The sequence below is a fragment of the Ailuropoda melanoleuca genome, chromosome 8, assembly GCF_002007445.2.
Source record: "Ailuropoda melanoleuca isolate Jingjing chromosome 8, ASM200744v2, whole genome shotgun sequence".
Taxonomy (NCBI): Eukaryota; Metazoa; Chordata; class Mammalia; order Carnivora; family Ursidae; genus Ailuropoda; species Ailuropoda melanoleuca.
Window position 1 is genome coordinate 71,066,173 of NC_048225.1, and position 20,477 is coordinate 71,086,649.

Below are 20,477 nucleotides of genomic sequence, written 5' to 3' on the forward strand. Positions count from 1 at the left end.
CCTGGAGTCCTGGGATCGAGCCCAGCATAGGGCTCCCTGCTCAGCAGGGAGTCTGCTTCTCCCTCTGCCCCTCACCCCACTCATGTTCTCCAACTCTCTCTCAAGTACATAAAATCTTTAAAAAAGTAAACTTGGTCCCTCATCATTTGCAACAAGTATTTACTGAAAAAACATGTTTAGGATATGCTCTACTAGAAAGTCTTATAAACTTTAAGGAGGTGTCAGAAAGCTAATTTTTGTCCCACCTTAGAAAAATAAATTAGAGAAAAGAAAAACCAAGGGCTATTAAATCGAAGGTGACTAAAATATCCTGGCAATTAAAATCTATCTACTCTGTGGGAATTATTAATTAACTGCAGTTTTTGCATCTGTTTCAAATCATGCTATTCTCCAAGGATAGCTGGGTGAATACTTAATGAAGAACATACTTTGAGTATCTTCCCAGTACAAGTATCTTAAACTCAAATCACTGAAGGTCTATTTTACACTTATCGCTTGATCTGCTGATAAATTTCTCCTAAACACGTCATCTACATCCAAAATATGGGTGACATCAACATCCCTGGTGTATACACTCAATTCTAGTGTATGTACAGCTTTCTTTTCTATCCTCAGAGACACTAGGAGGGCATATCAAACACTGTTACTGTTACTGTTACTGTTTCTTTTTTTTTTTTTTTTTTAAGATTTTTAAAATTTATTTCACAGAGAGAGAGAGAGAGAGAGAGCCAGCGAGAGAGGGAACACAAGCCCGGGGAGTGGGAGAGGAAGAAGCAGGCTCCCAGCGGAGCAGGGAGCCCAATGCAGGGCTCGATCCCTTAACGCCGGGATCACGCCCTGAGCCAAAGGCAGATGCTTAATGACTGAGCTACCCGGGCACCCCTGTTACTGTTTCATCTTACATCATTCATTTCTGATTTATCTTGTTCCTAATCATTTTTATTTTTAAGAAATTTTTAAATTATTTACAACACTTTAAAAACCAATGTGTACTCGTTTTCACGTTGTCAATAACTATAGCTATTTCTAATGCTTGCACTTTGTGGCGGGCCCTGTGCGGTATGCTTTGCACATATTAACTGCACTCAGTCCTTGTAACAACCCATTATTATAGATGTGGAATCAAAGCAGTGAAGCCAGGACTTGAATATAATTCCATCTGCCCCAAATTCTGCATTATTCAAAATGATGAATTATGGCCTCCCAATTATATGGTCAAAATTCTTCAATTATCGTTGATTCTTAACATTAGCATATTAGCATAACTAATGGAGAGAAGAGAGGAAGGGGACAAGATATGCCAACTCAAATTCCAAAATGGAAAATATGCCGTAATTATAGGAATGAGATAGAACTGTGAATAATACATGAATTCCAGTATGCAAACTGTGAAACTTAAATACCAGTTCTGTTTTCTATAACAACGTAAAATGGCAATTTTTATAGCAATTTAATAATCACTGGTGCTCTGCCTATGCAAATGTGTCTGTCCTTGTCAACAATTACCCATGGAAATCAGTGCTTACTCGGATCATTCAGCTGTGGTTAGGAGCTGTCTGTACTGCAACCAAATAATGTCGGCTCTATGAAAAAAAACATTATCACACCTTAGCCTGTGTCCCTGGAGGTACCATTCTGGAATAAATTTCAGTACTCTGAACTAATGCAACATTTGTGTATTTACCAGTTTTTCAGTCTAGCAATCATGGGCTGAAGTCTGAAAATTCTTAGGATTCTACCAAAAAGACTGTCAGACTTAAGTAGATATTATGTAATATCTGAAAATTATAGAGCATGAAAACTTTCAGCTTATTCAGTGATTATCTACAGTCCTTACTTTTCTTTTGACACTAACGAGGGATTTGTAAAGTATGAACTTTAAGTTTAGCTGCTGAAAGCTTCCAAATTAAATACATACTTTTCTAGAAATTTATAGGCTAATATCCCTGATGAGCATAGATGCAAAAATCCTCAACAAAACTTCAGCAAACCAAATGTAACCATACATTAAAAGGATCATACACCATGAGCGAGTGGGTTTACTCCTGGATGCAAGGATGGTTCACACACACAAATCAATATATGTGATGCGCCACATTAATAAAATGAAGGATAAAAATCACACGCTCATCTCAGCCAAAGTGTTGGTCAACAGATGAATGGATAAAGAAACATGGTGTATGTATACACAGCAGAATATTTTTAGCCTTTAAAAAGAAGGAAATGCTGCTATTGGCAGCAACCTGGATGAACCTGGAGGGCATTATGCTAAGTGAAATAAGCCAGGCAAAGACAAATAATGCGGAGTATTTAAAAAAATGTTAAACCCATAGAAAGAGTAGAATGGTGGTTGCCAGGGGCTGGAGAGTGGGGGGAATGGAAAGAGGTTGGTAAAAGGGTACAAGGATTTTGTGATAAGATAAATCAGATCTGAAGATTGAATACATAACATGGTGATTACAGTTGGTAGCACTGTATTGTATAATTGACATTTGCTGAGAGAGTAGAATGTAAGTATTCTCATTTTCAAAAAAGAAAAAGAAAGAAGGTAAAAGAAAAAAATTCTGCCTTCTACTTGTTCTTGATCACTGTTCTGACCCAGAAGAAAACCCACGAAATTTTTAAGAATATCCTCTGGGGTTATTTGTAATACACTTTGGTAGTTATTGTAAGGGATACAAAGACAAATAAGATCCAAAAAAGAACTTAAAATCAAGTGAAAGAAGAATCAAGGGCTGAAACATGTTTATAAATCATTGTAACAAGAGGCACGAGATGATCGACCTCAGATAAGATGCACAGTGCAAGAGAATTGTTCATGTGACTGGTGACGGAGGCAGTGATCTTTAATTTCCACAGGCTGGTCAGGGCTGAGAAGTCTTATGCCCGTCCTGGCATTATTGGACCTTCACAGCCTGTGGGCCCTGCATCCATGAGCCACGTACGCTTTGCTCTTTTAGTAGTTCCAGTGCCTAGAATATAGGTGATCAATAAATATGTGTTGAATGTATTCTTCATTATTTTATTAATTCATTCAATCTTTTGTATCATCCCCACTGCTCTTCCAGAGTCACTAAATTCTCATGTTTGTTTTGTTTTGTTTTTTTAATTGCCAGGGAATTATTTTTGAAAATCTGAATGTGTTACCAAGACAGACACCCCTAGCAGAAGGGAATGATCTAACCCAAAGGGACCTGGGCAGGTTCATTTTTATTTGGAAAAGGGAAGGGAAGATGATAGCAGGATCAGATAGGGATTCATGAGTTGATTTGTTTTTTTGTTTGTTTATCCGAAGTTTAAGATCCAAGAAGGATTTCTGCAGTGCAACTCCAGATGTCCAGTAAGTTCTACTTTTTGGAAAGGAGGATTTCAGAGAGTGACTTTGAAGAGAAAAACGGTAAAACACCTAAAAGACAGCTTCCCTAACGTGTAATTTTTCTTTAGATTGTTCCCACTTTATGCATTTACTTCTAACTCGGTAACTCATGTGCCAAGTGACTTTGAAGACTCAGGTTAGGGGAAATTTTTAAAAAATTCTCTACCCTCCTCATTTGCAAAGTAAAACTCAGGTGAACACATTTCTTTTTCTCCCTTTAATTTGAATCGGAATAAATGAGTTTTTAAACTTCCAACTCACAAGTTCATTTTATTGTATTATGTGGCTTTCCTGAATTTGTAGGCAGAGTGGCATGAGGTTAATAGTCCCATTTATGCAAGGCAGTGATAGTCCTCTGTTCTAGAAGATATTCCTAGCTAGTTGCAAAGAACATCTGCTGCTGGGGTCATAAGTGGTATTTGAGGAAGAGGTGCTGACTCTAGAGACTGGTCCAAAAAACCTGGAAAGTGATAGATCATAGGTCACTGCTTCTTTCCAGGATCAAGAAGAAAGAAATGATGCAAAAAAGAAGACAAGGCATTAATGCATTTAGCATCCAAGTCTGGAGTTGATGATTCAAGCAACCCCAGAGACTGGGAACTTCTAGACTCATGGGACGCTGGCAAGCCCTTCAACCAGGGCTGATTATTCACTCTTGGATAAGAGTTCATCCACCCCTATCTGAAATTTGTTTTTCTTGTTCACTTTTTTCTTCTAGGTCAGTGTATTCTAAAGCAGATTCACATTCTCTATAAATCTGTGGAGTATTTTCCATGGAAATTTAGGAGGGAAATTAAGAAAACCAAGCTCTGTAAAGAGTAAGAATTCAGATGTTATCCAATTGAGGAATATGAATTCTGCTTTATATTATTTATAGACACGTGCACAACATTTTTTATACTTCTCCATATACATTTCATTTCCATTGGTCTCAAAAGAATTCACTGTGTAAGTAAACGGTGGCAAGCCTGAGATCTTACACCACATCACACACGAAGTGTTAACTGTTTAAAGTGTGTGAGCTCCTTTACGATTGCTAATTGGGAACTTGTGTCTAATTAAATGTGTGGTCCTGTCAGATTGTGTCAATGTCCATATTTCATGTTGAATTTAGGAGATTTTTACACATCTGACAGGTTGGCAGGTATGTCAAGAGCCCTAGAGAAGACATCAAAAGAAAATGTAATTTAACTCCTAGAGAATGGGGAAATGACAATAAAAATTGGATGTGTCATTTGCCCTATGGTCCTGAAAGCTGCATACATCCCAACTGCAAGAGAATTGAAAAATAGTTTAGCCTCCCACAGTCAGGCTAGGTTCTCCTTTCAAGCCATATCATGGTCAAGATGAAAAGTCCCTTTACTTTTATATTGTATAAGCTTAAGGTATAAAACATAATGATTTTATATGTGTATATTATAAAATAATTCCCACGAGAAGTTTAGTTAACATTCGTGACCTGTGTAGTTACAATTTTTTCGCTTGTGATGAGCTTTTTTAGTAAAGATTTTATTTTATTTTATTTTATTTTATTTTATTTTATTTTATTTTATTTTATTTTATTTTATTTTATTTGACAGAGAGTGAGGGGGGTGGGGAGGGGGAAAGCGAGAAGCGGGCTCCCTGGGACCCTCAGACCCTGGGACTCTGGGATCATGACCTGAGCCTAAGGCAGATGCGTAACTGACTGAGCCCCCCAGACGCCCCCTTGTGATGAGAACTTTTAAGATGTATTCTCTTAGAAACTTCCAAATATACTTAATTATAGTCATCACGTTGCACATTTTCTCCCCAGAACTTAATTATCTTATTACTAGAAATTTGTGTCTTTTGGCCACCTTGGCAAATTCCTCCAGCTCTTTACCCCTCCACCCCTGCCACCTCCACCCCCACGTCTGCTTCTATGACTTTGGTCTTTTTAGATTCCACACGTAAGTGAGATCATACAGTATTTGTCCTTCTCTGTCTGATTTTTATCACTTAGCATAATTCCCTCCAGGTCCATCCACAGTGTCACAAATGACAAGATTTTGATTCAGGGTCTCTGGCTCAGTGGTCAGGATACAGACCCTTGAAAGCCTCTGTGATTTCCCACAGACTTCTAATATTCTAGTATTTGGCACCTCAGAATGCTGAAACCAGGTTGCCATGTACAGTTCCCCATACAGAGTCTCTTGAAGAAATACCACTGAATTTCTTTCTTCTAAGATATTTTCCAGGTACTTAGGCAAGAAATGCAAATGATAGAGGAGAAATGTTTAAAATGAGCTTAAGAATCTTCAATATATAGAATGTGACTCTTAATATCCATGGAACACTACTAAGAGAAGAACTTAATAATTAGGAAAGGATGTTTTAGTTAATGTTATATCAGTTTGCATATGCATTTTCCAAGAACTTTCAAATATAACATGTAAGAGTCATCCCTACATCAAAGTCGGGTACAAGGACTTCATCACTCTGTATTGGCAGCCAATGACCATGATGTTCGGGAAGAGGGTCTTGCGTCCCACAGCTGGTGATCAGCAGATCCATGTAAGGCCACATCTACTCATGCCTGCCCCAGGGCTCTCGATGCGCCACCAAACGCTGCCTTTCCACATGGAGAAATACATTTCTAAAACATAAAGGCTACTGCCAAGAAGATGCACAAATGGCAAATAAGCACATGAGAAGATGCTGCATACCATACACCATCAAGGAAACACAAATGAAAACAGTAACGAGATACACGCAGCTATCAGATGGGCAGAATCCAGAACGTTGGTGATACCAAGAGCCAGCAAGGCTGTGGAGCAACAGCAACTCTCATGTGTTGGTGGTGGGGATGCGAAGTGGCACAGCTTGGCAGTTTCTTTCTTTCTTTCTTTCTTTTTTAAGATTTTATTAATTTATTTGACAGAGAGGCAGCGAGACAGGGAACACAAGCAGGGGGAGTGGGAGAGGGAGAAGAAGGCTTCCCGCCAAACAGGGAACCTGATGTGGGGCTCAATCCCAGGTCTCCGGGATCATGACCTGAGCCGAAGGCAGATGCTTAACGACTGAGCCACCCAGGTGCCCCAAGCTTAGCAGTTTCTTACAAAACCTAACATACCTTATAATCCAGCAATCACACTCCTTGGTATTTATCCAAAGGAATTGAAAAGTTATATCCACACAAAAACCAGCACAAGGATGTTTATACTGGCTTTATTCATAATTGCCAAAACTTGGAAGCAATCAAGAGGTCCTTCAGGGGTTGAGTGGATGGATAAACTGTGGTACATCTACAGATAATAATACCGATGTATTACTATGTATTATGTGTTACTCAGCACTGACAAGAAATGAGCTATCAGGCCATTAAAAGGCATGAGGAGGAATCTTAATCTTAATGCACATTATGAAGTGAAAGAAGCCAAACTAAAAAGGCTTCATACTGTATGGTTCCATCTATATGACAATCTGAAAAACACAAAACCAGGAAGACAACAACAAGATCAGTGTTTGCCAGTGAAGGGTGGGGGTGGGGGCATAAACAGGCAGAGCCAGAGGATTTTTAGGGCACTGAAAATAGTCTGTATGATATTATAATGATAGAAACACATCATTACACATTTGTCCAAACCCATATAATTTACAACACCAAGACTGAACCTTATGGTAAACTATGGACTTTGGGTGATTATGATGTGTCAATGTAGGTTCATCCTTGATTTAAAAAAAAATGTGCCATTCTGATGAGTGATAATGAGAGAGACCATGCCTGTGTGGGGACAGGTAGCAAATGCGGAATCGCTCCACCTTCCTCTCAATTTTTTTTGTAAACCTAAAACTACTCTGAAAAACTGAGGTATTTTTTTTAAATGAAGGCTACTAAAAACCAAAATTGCTTTCAAAGATAACTATTAAAAATTAGTTGAGTACTTTAAATGCAGCTGATTGTTGAAGGCAGAGAACTAAATTAGGTATCACATAGTACTAATACCCTAGAATCCTCATGCTGTCGCTATAAGAAAAATCTGTGCTCTCCACAGAAAGTCATCCAGTTAATGAATTAGTTGGGTTAAGAAGAATGCATAAGAGGCAGCATGGTGCAATGGAAAGTGTTAACTAAACTGAAAGTTCTGGCACATAGTCCTGGGTTATGCACTACACAGGTGTGTGGCCCTAACACATCATGTCATCTCAGTGGTCGCAGTTCTCCTGAGCTACAAAATTCATAAGAAACGGTGGCATAATCTGTAGGATCCCTTCTGGCTCTAAGAAGCTATGATTCTTCCTCCTGTTTCTATTAATTCAACAAATACTTCCCTTCAATAGCCTCAACTAATCTGAACTCAGCATTCAAGGAGGGAAAAAGAAAGAAAAGAAGCAGATCTTATTTCTATGTGGTTTTTTTTTTCATTCTTATTTGTGCTTATACTTTGCACCTCATTCAATTGATTAAAAAAATGTTTAATGACAATCAGACCACAGTAACTCAAAATATGTATTCTTCCCTGAACTCATATCTCAACAGAAATCAACCACATTTTTTTCAGATGTCAGGGAATTAAGATCCACAGGCATTTCATTCCCAAGAACCAATGTTTCATCTAACTTCGAATCCTTGTGGATGAGATCCAAATGCAAAGTCTCTTCCAACATTGAAGAAGACTCTGTGCTTGGATCAGCTCCACTGAAAGCATGGGGAAGATGAGAAACCAGCCCAAGTTCAGAATACAACAGAATAAATCAAATTAAGGAACATTCTGTAATATTTAGCCCATTATAGAACACTTTAAGTAGGTTCTTTTGGCCATGGAAGAATTTTTTTTCAAAATCAGTTTTCCTTTTAAATTCTAAGTTTCCATTCCAATTGATCTTCATGGTCTTGCCATAGTAGTTGCAATATGCCCAAATATATGAAAGACCTAATTTAAAGAATATAGTCTGGGAATGTTTGAAAACCATTTATTGCATATGTCAGCACAATATTTGCTTTCAATCATTCAAAATATTGCAATATGCAATGGAAACCATTTTAATTAGCATATAACGAAAGTATCATTAAAGTCTTTTCAGAGTGGCCCAACAGATAAGTCTACAATGTAAATATGGATAAGGAAATACCATTATAAAGCAAGAAAATTAAAGATTAGAAACTGGGTGTTGACACTATTTAATAGAGTTCTATTTCCATCTTTCATTTTTAACAGAAAGTGATCCATTCTGGCTTTTGAGTTAATGCTATGCTTGGCCTTACTCCATTTTCTCTTACTCCCCAACCTCCCACACCAATCTCATTGTGGCCTTTGGTTATGCTGCCCCCCATCCTGAGTCACACCCACATTCACTCAATCTTCGGAGAGTTGCTAGAGAAAGCTGGAAATTGTGCCATGAGTTTATAACTTATTAATTTGTAAGCTTACAGGGTCCTCATGGTTCAAGTTTGCCCCATAATCATGTTTTATCTTGCTTCCACAGGCTGTTCTCAGAATTCTACCCTTCTGATGGCCTCACTTCTTTCCATAAATGGAACTCTACCTTCTTTTTTATTCCTTGCTACCTGTGCATGACTCAGAGCCACATCTTTTGCAGAGGCTCAGTGCACGTATTCGTAGCTTGCTGGACCTATTTTCTTCCATCTTATCTCAGAGAAAGAGCTGTACTTCCTCTTTCACAAGGCTAGTCCCCCTTGCAGTCATCCTGTCCTATAAATCCTGTATCCTCCTGAACTTTCTGATGCCCTAATGCACATTATTTCCTTTTGCATCTTTAATCTTTTACTCCCTACTGATTCTTTACCTTGTAAATCTGCTCAGATGTGGGGCTTGATCCCAGGACCCTGAGATCATGACCTGAGCCAAAGACAGACTCTTTTTTTTTTTTTTAAGATTTTATTTATTTTTTTGACAGAGAGAGAGAGAGAGAGTGAGAAAGGAAACACAAGCAGGGGGAGTGGGAGAGGGAGAAGCAGGCTTCCCGCCAAACAGGGAGCCCGATGCAAGGCTCGATCCCAGAACCCTGGAATCATGACCTGAGCCGAAGGCAGACGCTTAATGACTGAGCCACCCAGGCACCTCCCAGAGCTTTTGAATCTTGTATGAAAAATAATACAATACAGACCAGAGTATAAGAGCTTTAAGAGAACTACATGCAAAGTTCTAAGGACTATGACTGAGAAATTAAATCTGAGCAATTGGGGAAGATTTGGAAATTTCAGAAGAAAATCTTAGATATTTTATAAGATTGAAGAGCCTAAATCCTATTTCTGTGTTTTTTACATAAACATAAACATCTTCCTTTACAATGATTTGACATTCCCTTCTCTTTCTCTATCAGATAACATATTTGTGATTCTCACATCTGTTTACTCATTATTCAATAGCTGGTCAGTCAGCATTTACTGTGCTGGAGCTTGACTTCTTCTTGGTGGTTTTTTAATATGGTAAGTAGATGATTGTAGTTTTCTCCAGAAGACTTCTGTTCCCAGAATTTTCCTTTAAGTGCCATATTAATCCTCCGAAAACACCTCTTCATGCACTCACTACTCTGTTAAAGGGCTTTTCAGTTATCAAGACAAGTCTAACTTCCTTTGTTTCACATCTGACATTCCTTAATCTGAATGCTCCACTCTGTCTGCTCAGAGGCTCCTTCCTAACCTTTTTTTCTTCTGAATTTTTATTTAAATTCTAGTTAGTTAACATATAGTATAATATTGATTTCAGTACTCATCATAACAAGTGCCTGCCTTAACACCTGTCATCCATTTAGTCCACCCCCCACCCACCATCCTCCATCAAGCCTCAGTTTGTTCTCTGTTGTTAAGAGTCTTATGGTTTGCTTCTCTTTTTGCCCCTTATGGTTTCCTAAATTCCATATATGAGTGAAATAGTACGGTATCTGTCTTTGTCTGATGGACTGATTTCATTTAGCATAATACGCTCTAGCTCCATCCACGTCATTGCAAATGGCAAGAGTTCATTCTTTTTGATGGCTGAGTAATATTCCATTGTATTTATATACCACATCTTCTTTACCTATTCATCAGTCGATAGATGTTTGGGCTCTTTCCATAGTCAGGGTATTGTTGATAATGCTGCTATAAACATTGGGGTGACTATACCCCTTTGAATCTGTATTGTTGCATCCTTTGGGGTAAATATCTAGTAGTGTAATTGCTAGACTGTGGGGTAGTTCTATATTTGACTTTTTGAGGAATCTTCATACTGTTTTGCAGTTAGCATTCCAACCAACAGTGTAAGAGGGTTCCCCTTTCTCTGCATCCTCGCCAACATCTGTTGTTTCCTGTGTTGTTAATTTTAGCCATTCTGACTCGGTGTGAGGTGGTGTCTCATCGTGGTTTTGATTTGCATTTCCCTGATGCTGAGTGACGTGGAGCAACGTTTTATGTGTCTGCTAGTCATCTGGGTGTGTTCTTTGGAAAAATGTTTATTCAGGTCTTCTGCCCATTTCTTAACTGGATTATTTATTTTTTGGGTGTTGAATTGATAAGTACTTTATAGATTTTGGATACTAACTCTTTATCAGATGTATCATTTGCAAATATCTTCTCCCGTTCTGTAGGCTGCCTTTTAGTTTTGTGGATTGTTTCCTTCACTGTGCAGAAGCTTTTTATCTTGATGAAGTCCCAATAGTTCATTTTTGCTTTTGTTTGCCTTGCCTCCACCAACATGCCTAATCTTCTTTCACATCAAAATACTCCTCTCCCATCTCTCCCTTGTATCCATGCCGTATACATTCTGGCTTCCAAGGCATTTCTTCACACTTCTTAGCAAGAATACCCTTCATCATCCCCTGCCCTTTAAATCCCTCTCTTCATTTTAAGGTCAGGCCAATTTCCACCTCCCCCATTAAGCCATCAACAGGCACCTCAGTCTTCAGTGTCTTCTTTCTCATATGAGCTCTGGTGACACTATTTCTTTCCTTCCATCTGCAGTTTCAACACGATATCCTATATCACTATGTATTTTTTTCACATGTATATATGCAATCTACCTTCCTAACTGTATTATAAGGCCACAAAGGACAAGTTACTTTTTTGTGTCCCTGACATTTAAAATGGCCCTTAAAAACATCAAGCAGACAAGGCAAGTGATTAATACTTATGAGTTGACAACTACTTTTTACAGTGAAATAAAAATTGTATTTTCTCTCTCATTCCCAAAAGATACCATGGACAGGGTCGACACATTGCAGTACATTTTACACATTCTGAAAAGGAGGCATACCTTTGAAGCACAAATGCAAAGAGTATTGTTCGTAGGCCTCTCTGTAGTGCATACGTCCACCGAACTCAGTGAGTTCTGTGCAAAACTCCGTGGTAGGTATGTGGGAGGGCAAGACAAATGTGATAACCTTCCCCTTAAGGAGATACAATCTTGTAAAGACACATGCATGTGTCCCTACCTTTTAGATCTGGCAGGGAGCAGTCTTGTGAGGCACACATAAAGTGGGCAAATGATGAAAGTGAAATATTCTTCCTAGAGAAATTGGAGACAACTGTGAAGAAATGGGGATAGGAGTTGGGAGTTGTTAATTAGTTTTGTTTTAAATGTCATTTATTTGGGCTTAAATGATAACTAATTAATAAGTTACTTGGTTAATTAATTAACTACCAAAAGTTTTTTGTTTAGTTGTATGCAAAACGTTCATGTTCTGGATGTTTTATATTTTAGTAACATATACTATTCAGTGTCAGTGTCATCTTTATGAAACAAATTGGCGTGGGTAATGTTAAATTTTGAATTTCGAGAATGGTATAACTTTTCATGGGCTGGAGGAATGAGAAGATCCAGAAAGGTCTGATAGTTTAGTTCCTTACAACACATACACAAATCAGAGATAAAACAACACTGGCAGTTGAGATGGGAAAAGGGAATAGAGCATAGCATTCAGGATACCAAGAACATGTATTTCAAACTACAAAGATCATAAAATGAAGTAAAAGAGATGTTTGAAGGGGTATAGATGAACTTGAAAATGCCTTAAAAAACAGGAGTGGAAACATTTTTCTTACAATAATAGAAAACACGTAGCCATCGTTGATATAAAGAGTTCTCTGAGTCACAGCTGGAGTCTTTTGAATATATGAGCCACCTTAGTTCTACTCTTGTTTCCATAAGAAAGCATGTAATATGCTTTTTAAATTATAATAGTCCCATATTACATATGGTGTTTCTCTTAATGTATCAAATTTCAGAAATAGTGCTAGGGTTATGTGTCACCTCCTTTTGAAATGTAATTACCTAGTTATTCCCATGAAAGATCAATGTCAAGGTAGGTTTAGTGTTATAGCAAGTTACCTTTGATGACATATTTTCTGTTTATGTCAAATATTTTTTTAAAGGTGTACTTTGTCTCTAAAACTGACATGAAATATTTGTGGTAATTTCTGGACTCATTATCTGACACATTTTACAGAGCACTTTCTCCATTTACGCTGCTGGGCTGTGGAGTCATCCTAACATGAAGCAAGCTTGGCCCCAAATTTAGGTAATTCGTAATCTGGTGGGCGAGATAAAATTACAGACAACCAAAATAGAGCGATCTAGAAAATTCAGCCTGGGACATTTAGGGATGCTTCGTAGAGGAATTAATGTTTTAATGAGATCTTGAGAATGTGTACGAAGGAAAGTGAAAGGCTTCAAAAAGAAGGTGAATTTTGGAAGGGATTTCATAGAATTTGTATAAGTGAAAGGAACTTTTTCTTCCTCAGAGGTAGTGAATAATTTTGTAAGAACTTCAACTTACTAGAAAAAAAATCTACATACAAATCTACGGAGCACAGAAAATTATGACACCTCTCTCCCAAATCAGAAGCATAAGCAAAGTTTTACGTCAGATGGGCTTGACTTTAATCTTCTTATGCCACAGCTTCATATGATTCCAATTCTTTTAAAACTGAGTGACAAAATCCAAAGAGTTATCCAGCATTAGAAGAAAAATGCATGGGCTCCTAAGAAGGTAAGATGCTGAATGTGTTGCTGTTGAGTGAACAGAGAAGCTCTGGATTCCATCACATCTGTAGAGATGGGATAGAGCAGCAAATTGTCGATCTAAGTCGTGATTTCTCAGTCTTCATGCTATTGACATCAAGGACAAGATAATTCTTTCTTGGGGAAGACTGTCCTGAGCCCTGCAGGATGTTTACCATTTAGCCTCTACCCTCTAGGTTCCAGTACCACTCCACTCCCCAGCAGTGACAACCAAAAAGGACTCCCGAGGTTGACAGATATCCCCTGGGGAGCAGAGTCATGCCTGGCTGAAAACCACTGGTCTAATCAATATGTAATTACCTGTCCCAGAAACAGGGCTCAGAGCAATGACGTGGATAAATGAGTGCTGAAGACGGCAGCACGCTCGCTTCCAAGTGTGTGCTCCCCGGTTCAGATTATTTACACCCACCCTGGGGCCAGAGACACAAGACACATTTTGGGACCTTCGCGATCTTTGCCTCAATGGTTCCCTTGGATTTAGAAACAGAAACTCAATATTTAATCCAGGAAATTTCTTTATTACACACAATGTATGAAGAGGCAAAATAATAACAACAACAACAATAATAATAATACTCCTGAATTTTTGGCCCACTGACAGTTAATTTAACCAAACTCAAAAGTAGATCAATCAAGGGCAACCTAATCGAGACACACGACAGCAGTAAAATGAAACCCATCATCATATCCTAGGAAACCAATAAGTCTTTGAATATGGCAAATGGAAATAAATGTAATGTTCCCAACAGAAGAGAGGTAGGTGGGAAGTGAGTTAACCAGCAGGGGCTTGAGAATTTGACTAAAGAGACTGTCCCACAGGAGAGGAGCTTCTAGGGCTCCCAGCCAGGACCAGAGTTCCCATATCCTTGGCCTGCTGGCAACCAAAGGGGCAGCTGCAGCCCAGGAGGGGCCAGCCTTGCCCTTTGGTCTTTCAATCCACCTTTGGTGCTCCTCTCTCTCGCCTTAAAGCCATACAGTCTGTAAATACCAACATTTGTTTTCATCAGTAGCTTTTAAGAACAGTGAAAATGCAGCCTGCTGTTATGTGAGCTGATCCAACGCCTTTCTCCAAGGAAAAGGTTTTCAAAATGGCTTATAGCTGAGCTACAACCTTTCTTAGTGCTCACCACAAGCATGAGCCAGAGAAGCCAGGTTATTCCACACAAGCCCATTTTCTTTCAATCTGAAAAGACAAACTAGGAAAATGTTGTGAAAGCAGAAGGACAAAACAGAAGGATTTTCGTTATTGCTGGTGATATAGGCAATACACTGACGAGTGTCATTTCCCTGCTTAGCGACCGTCTTCTCTTATGAAACACCTTTCTTCTTTGGGTTATATTTTGCTCAATGTGTTTTCTGCTGTTAAGGGTAGAGATTCTGGTCTTACTAGATCACAATCTCCCGGACCAATTTTAAACCAGCATGTGCTCTAGGAAATGGCCCACTCCAGGGCTAATCTTCTCATTCTGTTTTATTTGTTTTCTTGGTTCTATTCATGTTTTTCTCTCCTCTTTACTTGGCAGGAATTGAAGGACTAACGATGTCCCTTTTACTCCCAACCCCACCCCTTTAGAAAAGGAGCTCTTCAATGCAATAAGTTAGTCTAGACAAAGAAAATTAAGGTAATTAGTAGAAAGCTTGCAAATGTGCTGTGTAGGAGGCCCTGTCATTACAGACCCTCACCCAGGCTCCTGTGGTTTGGTGTGTGTACAGAATAATAGTTCTGGGTTTCCTCTCTGTAGAGAGGAATAAAATAATTTTGGCTTTCAATTAGAGACATAACTGCAGTTTAGTCAGAGGCATGGAACAGGGTAGCTGACAGCTTTGCCAAGCTAATGTCCTAAGACGTGAAATCCCAGCACATAGCAAGGGATCCTGAGACAGCTGAGTGACCACAGCCCTCATACACAGTAAGACACCAAGACTAGCAATTAGGATGCAGACAGAACAAATATTGACATTTTGAGAAAACAAAAGAGGAGGCATCAACAATGGAATGAATCAAAAGCCACAAGATCTCTGATGTGGGCAAGCAAAGTGTCACTGTCAGTGTGAAGCAGGAAGGCAGAACTGGTTTCCAGTATTTGCAATTCAGAAATCTAGATTACTGGAAAATTTACAATAACATTGCAGTCTAAGATCTCCACTTCATCCGTGTTACACAGAGTTTAACATGACGAGTCAATTGCCCTTTTCCTCCTTCTACCCTCTAAAGCCTACTGTTAGCTCCAAGTCGTTTCTTCACCATGTGTACATGGATTATGTGTTCCAGGGAGTCTGAATCCATTATTTCAAGAGGCCTTTCAAAGTCCTGGAAGTGCTCAAGTATGTTTTTAAAACCATGCATCAATTCATAAATTTCTTTTGTTAAAGAGCCTGGTGTTCCAAGCGACCAGAGAAAGTGGTAAGATCCAATGGGAGAAAACTAGGGCTTTGGGTGGGGGTCCAGGAAAGGAGAGAGATGTTTGGCTCCTCCCTTCCCTAGAAGTAGTGGACAGATACTTTTTTTTTATAAGTACTTTTAGATGGTTCACTCAAGCACGCTCATCCGGAGAGGGGGACGAATTCTGGCTTGCCAGGCGAGTACAGAGACTTGTGACCAAATAGGAAGAGCCTAAGTCAGCCTTTGTTGTAACTGGAGTGAGGCATGTAGTTTTGACTAATTCTGCATGCATCGGCTGTTGTAAGAAATCCAGAGGGGGTGGTAAATAAGGGCGGAATGACTAGGGCCTGGCTAGTGCAGACAAGCAGCTCTGTGCACATGGCTTGGCTTTGACATGGCAAATGATGCTAACTTTTCCCTTCCAAATGTCTCTAATTCTGAAATTCTATAAGCATGAGATGGTGTCTCAGCCCCTTTTGATCTACACCAACCCACAATGGATGTCTGCCCTGTGCTTGGCATCAGTACTTGGGAAAATGACTTTGCTGCCAATTATCTGATACTGTTATTTCATTTCTAAAATGTAATACCTAAAAATTGTTCATTTGAGAGATGTTTCAAAGCATTTTTCACCAGTGTGCCAAGTTTCAGATTCATTTTGGGAGAGACACATACACATAGTACTTCACTGAATTTAATATTTTATAAATAGGTAATATTAATTGATATGCTAGCTACCCAACTCTGTTCTAAAAAGTCTTTATGTGTCTGAATACAGATGTGGATGGAAGAATAATTCAATGACTCCATACTCTTGTGAACTTTTTCCCAGGTTACTGAAGGTGAGAAGTTGCTTTATGTTAGTTCTAATTTAATGCGTTGACATTGTTGGGGAATAAGAAATCAAGAAAGAGCTAAGAAAAAGCATTCTCAAGAGGATAAAAAACCTCTTTTTATCAAGAGAGTCAAGACAGAGCCACAGACCTTGCCATTTGGGGACACATGAAGCCTGAACCCCCGAACATTTTATATGCGTTTATAGGTAATAAGAGTAACTAAGTTTAAAGTCAGTGTAGCCAAGGAATTTTACTTTCTAGACAACCCTACCTCAATTCTTTCCTTTCTCTATTTATTGACTTTTACTAGTTTTAAGTTCTTTTGTTTCAAATAAATGAAAACTATTGAGGTTTAATGTTTCTTTAGTTTTGATAAAGCAGATTTCAGTCTTTTTATTGGAGAAGTTGCAGTCTGTCAATCATTTCGGGGCTTAATGTCTGACCCAAAGTTCTAGAGAACATTATGGATGTTATTGCATAAATCATGGGTATTTTGCAGAATGTATAGTGTTGATGCTTTTCCATTTTTATAATAGAGTAATATACCCTCATTTTTTGCAGAGCTTACTGAACTCTTTCTGTTGTTTCCTTGGACGTTAGCTCCCTTCCTCCCGTCCCGCAGTGCTGTCTCCTGCATTTACCATGCTTCTTAAGATTTCAGTGCATGTCCACAGCCATGTTCACTTAGTAGACAGCTTCAGAGAATGGAGAGGCCACCAGGCATGAATCTCCTCATCTTTAGAACTTACCTCCCTCCACAACTCACCATTCTTTTCTCCTTACTTCCCATCTTAGAGAATGCATCTAATCTTGTCCAGTATTCTCTTTCTTTCCTCTATTTTCCCACTCCATTTTTTGTTCTTAATTTAAAATATATTCAGATAGCTTTCATTTAAAATTTAATTCTAAAAAAGGGTAAAGAAGGCAAGGAGAAAGGAAGGAAAGAAGGAAAAGGAAAGGAAGGAGGGAGGAAGGCTGTTATTTCTAAAGTCCGTTCTAGTTTCTAGAAAAAAAAAATCTGTATTTATTTTCTCTCCCACAGCATAACCAAAACTGCTTTAACTAAGGTATCTACTTTGTGCAGAGTTAAGTGGTCATTTCCATCATATTGTCTCTAACACGCTGTGGCAGTACACTTTGCTCAGTACTCCCCTCTTTGGTAACTCCTGCCTTTCTTGGGTTCTGAGTGCTCCTCCTTCCAAACTTCATCGCCCCCTTGAAGGAATGTTACCCTCTGCTCATCCCAAATATTTTTCTCCAAGGTCCAACATTTATCCTCACATTACTCCTGGAAGATCTTACCCTCATGCACAAAACTACAGATGGCTTCCAGATCTACAACCCCAGCTGGAATTTTCAGTTATACTTGAAACCCATATTTTCAATTTCGTACTAGGAAAAATTACCATACCCCCTCCTGGATTGAGAAAATTAAATCACTCAGGTGCAAGCATCAACTTCTCACCCTTCTTCATACCAAAGTACCAACTTACTCTTCCATCATTACATATTTTCCCCGGTGTCAAAGGCAAATGCCCATTGATCAATTCAAGGTCAGCACATCTATCTGTGTATTTGGCTGAATGCCCCTTCCTTCTCATTTCATTACAGACCTTGCTCCAGGATTCATTTTAGTCTCTCTCTACATGATTTGACTAGGACTATTATGATTTAAACCTCATGCTCCCTGCTACTTTTTACCTTTCAGCTTTAAAAATACATGCACTTATAATCTAGCCAAATAAATAAATGGATAAAAAATACATCACCTCTCTGGGGCTGCCTTTCGTTTAACCACTCTAGTTGAGATCTGGTCTTTTGCCTTCTCCTCTTTTTGCTTTAAAGTCAATAAATGTTCATTCAAGGAATTTCACATGTGATTCCTTCTACTGACAATCACCTTAGTTCCTTAAAAGTCTAAGTCATAATCTACAAGATAGCCCACTTAAGAAGAACTTATACTCAATACCCAGTTGTCATTGTAAGTCACCCACAGTTCTTTTGGTGGTTGGGGTTCTTTGATCTCTACTTGAATATAGATATACTTCAAAAATTCTCCATCTGTAATCTTAAAGATCCAGTTTCTTCAAGCAATTTACTTTAGGGCCCTAGAAGTCAAATTATAGGAATTATATTGTTTGTTATTTTGGCAAATGATCTAAAATATATTATTCCTTAATGGTTTCTAATATTGAAAAGTCTTGTTACATCCACTCTTTACTCATGAACCTAGCAAAAAAATGTTACAGCCCTCATTGTCACTACTGCAATAAACTTGCTGTGATGGAAGCATAATCTGTGTCTCAACGTAGCCACTTTTGGCTTCCCTTCTTGATCATTTTTCTTGAAAGACTATCGTGTACTGGCAGCAAGACTAGGCACCAGCCCCACCCACCCTTGCACCATGGATGTGGCCAAGGATAGCAACAAACATATGAAATGAAAAAGAAAGTTGGGGAAGATACAGTCAGACAAAATAGACTTTAAAACAAAGACTAATAAAAAAATTAAAAATATAATACAAACTAATAAAAATCAAAGAAGGGTATTACATAATGATAAAGAAGTTAATCCAACAAGAAATTATAACATTTATAAACATATATGCAGCCAACATAGGAGTGCCAAAATATATAAAGCAAACATTAATGGATGTAATGGGAGAAACTGACAGCAACACAATAATAGTAGGGGACTTTAATACCCCATTTATCTCAATGGGTAAATCATCCAACCAGAAAATTAATAAGGAAACATCAGCATTAAATGACACATTTTGCCAGATGAAATTAATAAAATATATACAAAACATTCCATCTAAAAGCAAGAGGACACATTCTTCTCAAGTGCACATGGAATATCCTTTAGGGTAGATCACATATTAGGCCATAAAATAAGTCTCAAAAAATTCAGAAAGACTAAAATCATATCAAGCATCTTCTTGACCACAATGGTATGAAACTAGAAATAAATTATAAGATGAAGCTGGAAAAATGACAAAAATATGGAGCTTAAACAAATTGCTACTGAACAAGCAATGGTTCGTTGAAGAAATCAAAGAGGAAACTTAAAAACACCTGGGGAAAATGAAACCAGAAATATGACATGCCAAAATATTTAAGATGCAGAAAAAGCAGTTCTAAGAGAGAATATAGCAATACAGGGCTACCTCAGAAAATAAGAAAAATCTCAAATTAACAATCTAATTTTATACCTAACAAAGCTAGAAAAAATGAATAAATAAATAATAAATAAATAAAGCCCAAATCAGTAGAAGGAAGGAAATAATGAAATAATGAAAATAAGAGTGGAAATAAATGAAATAGAGGCAAAAAAATAGAAAAGATCAATGAAACTAAGAGCTGATGCTTTGTAAAGATAAACAAAATTGACAAACCTTTAGCTAGACTAACCAGAAAAAAGAGGGTTCTAATGAACAAAATCTTAGAAATGAAATAGAAATTACAACTGACACCACAGAAATACAAAAGATCTATAAGAGACTGCTATGAACAATTATACACCAACAAATTTGACAAACTAGAAGAAATAGATAAATTCCTATAAACATAAAATATTCCTAGATTGAATAATGAATAAATAGAAAATCTAAATAGACCCATTGCTAGTAAGGATTTTAAATCAGGTAGTCAGAAACCTCTCAACAAACAGAAGGTCAGGGCCAGATGGCTTCACTGGTGAATTTCACAAAACATACAAAGATTTACTACCTATCCTCAAACTCGTCCCCAAAATTGAAGATGATGGAACACTCCCAAACTCATTTTATGAGACCAGCATTACCCTGATACCAAAACAAGACAAAGAAAAGAAAATTTCAGCCAATATCACTGATGAACATTGATGCAAAAATCCTCAGTAAAATATTAGCAAACTGA

General features: G+C 38.1%; 1 protein-coding gene and 1 non-coding gene across 2 annotated transcripts in view; one reads left to right on the plus strand and one right to left on the minus strand.

The window, feature by feature from the left end:
- The window catches only part of GREM2 (gremlin 2, DAN family BMP antagonist), a 106,672-nt gene that overhangs the window by 46,797 nt on the left and 39,398 nt on the right, over positions 1–20,477 (plus strand). The gene's annotated exons all lie outside the window — the stretch shown is intronic.
- Positions 18,817–18,932, minus strand: LOC117803618. The gene has a single exon (XR_004627561.1). It is a non-coding gene; the product is annotated as a small nucleolar RNA SNORA1 (small nucleolar RNA).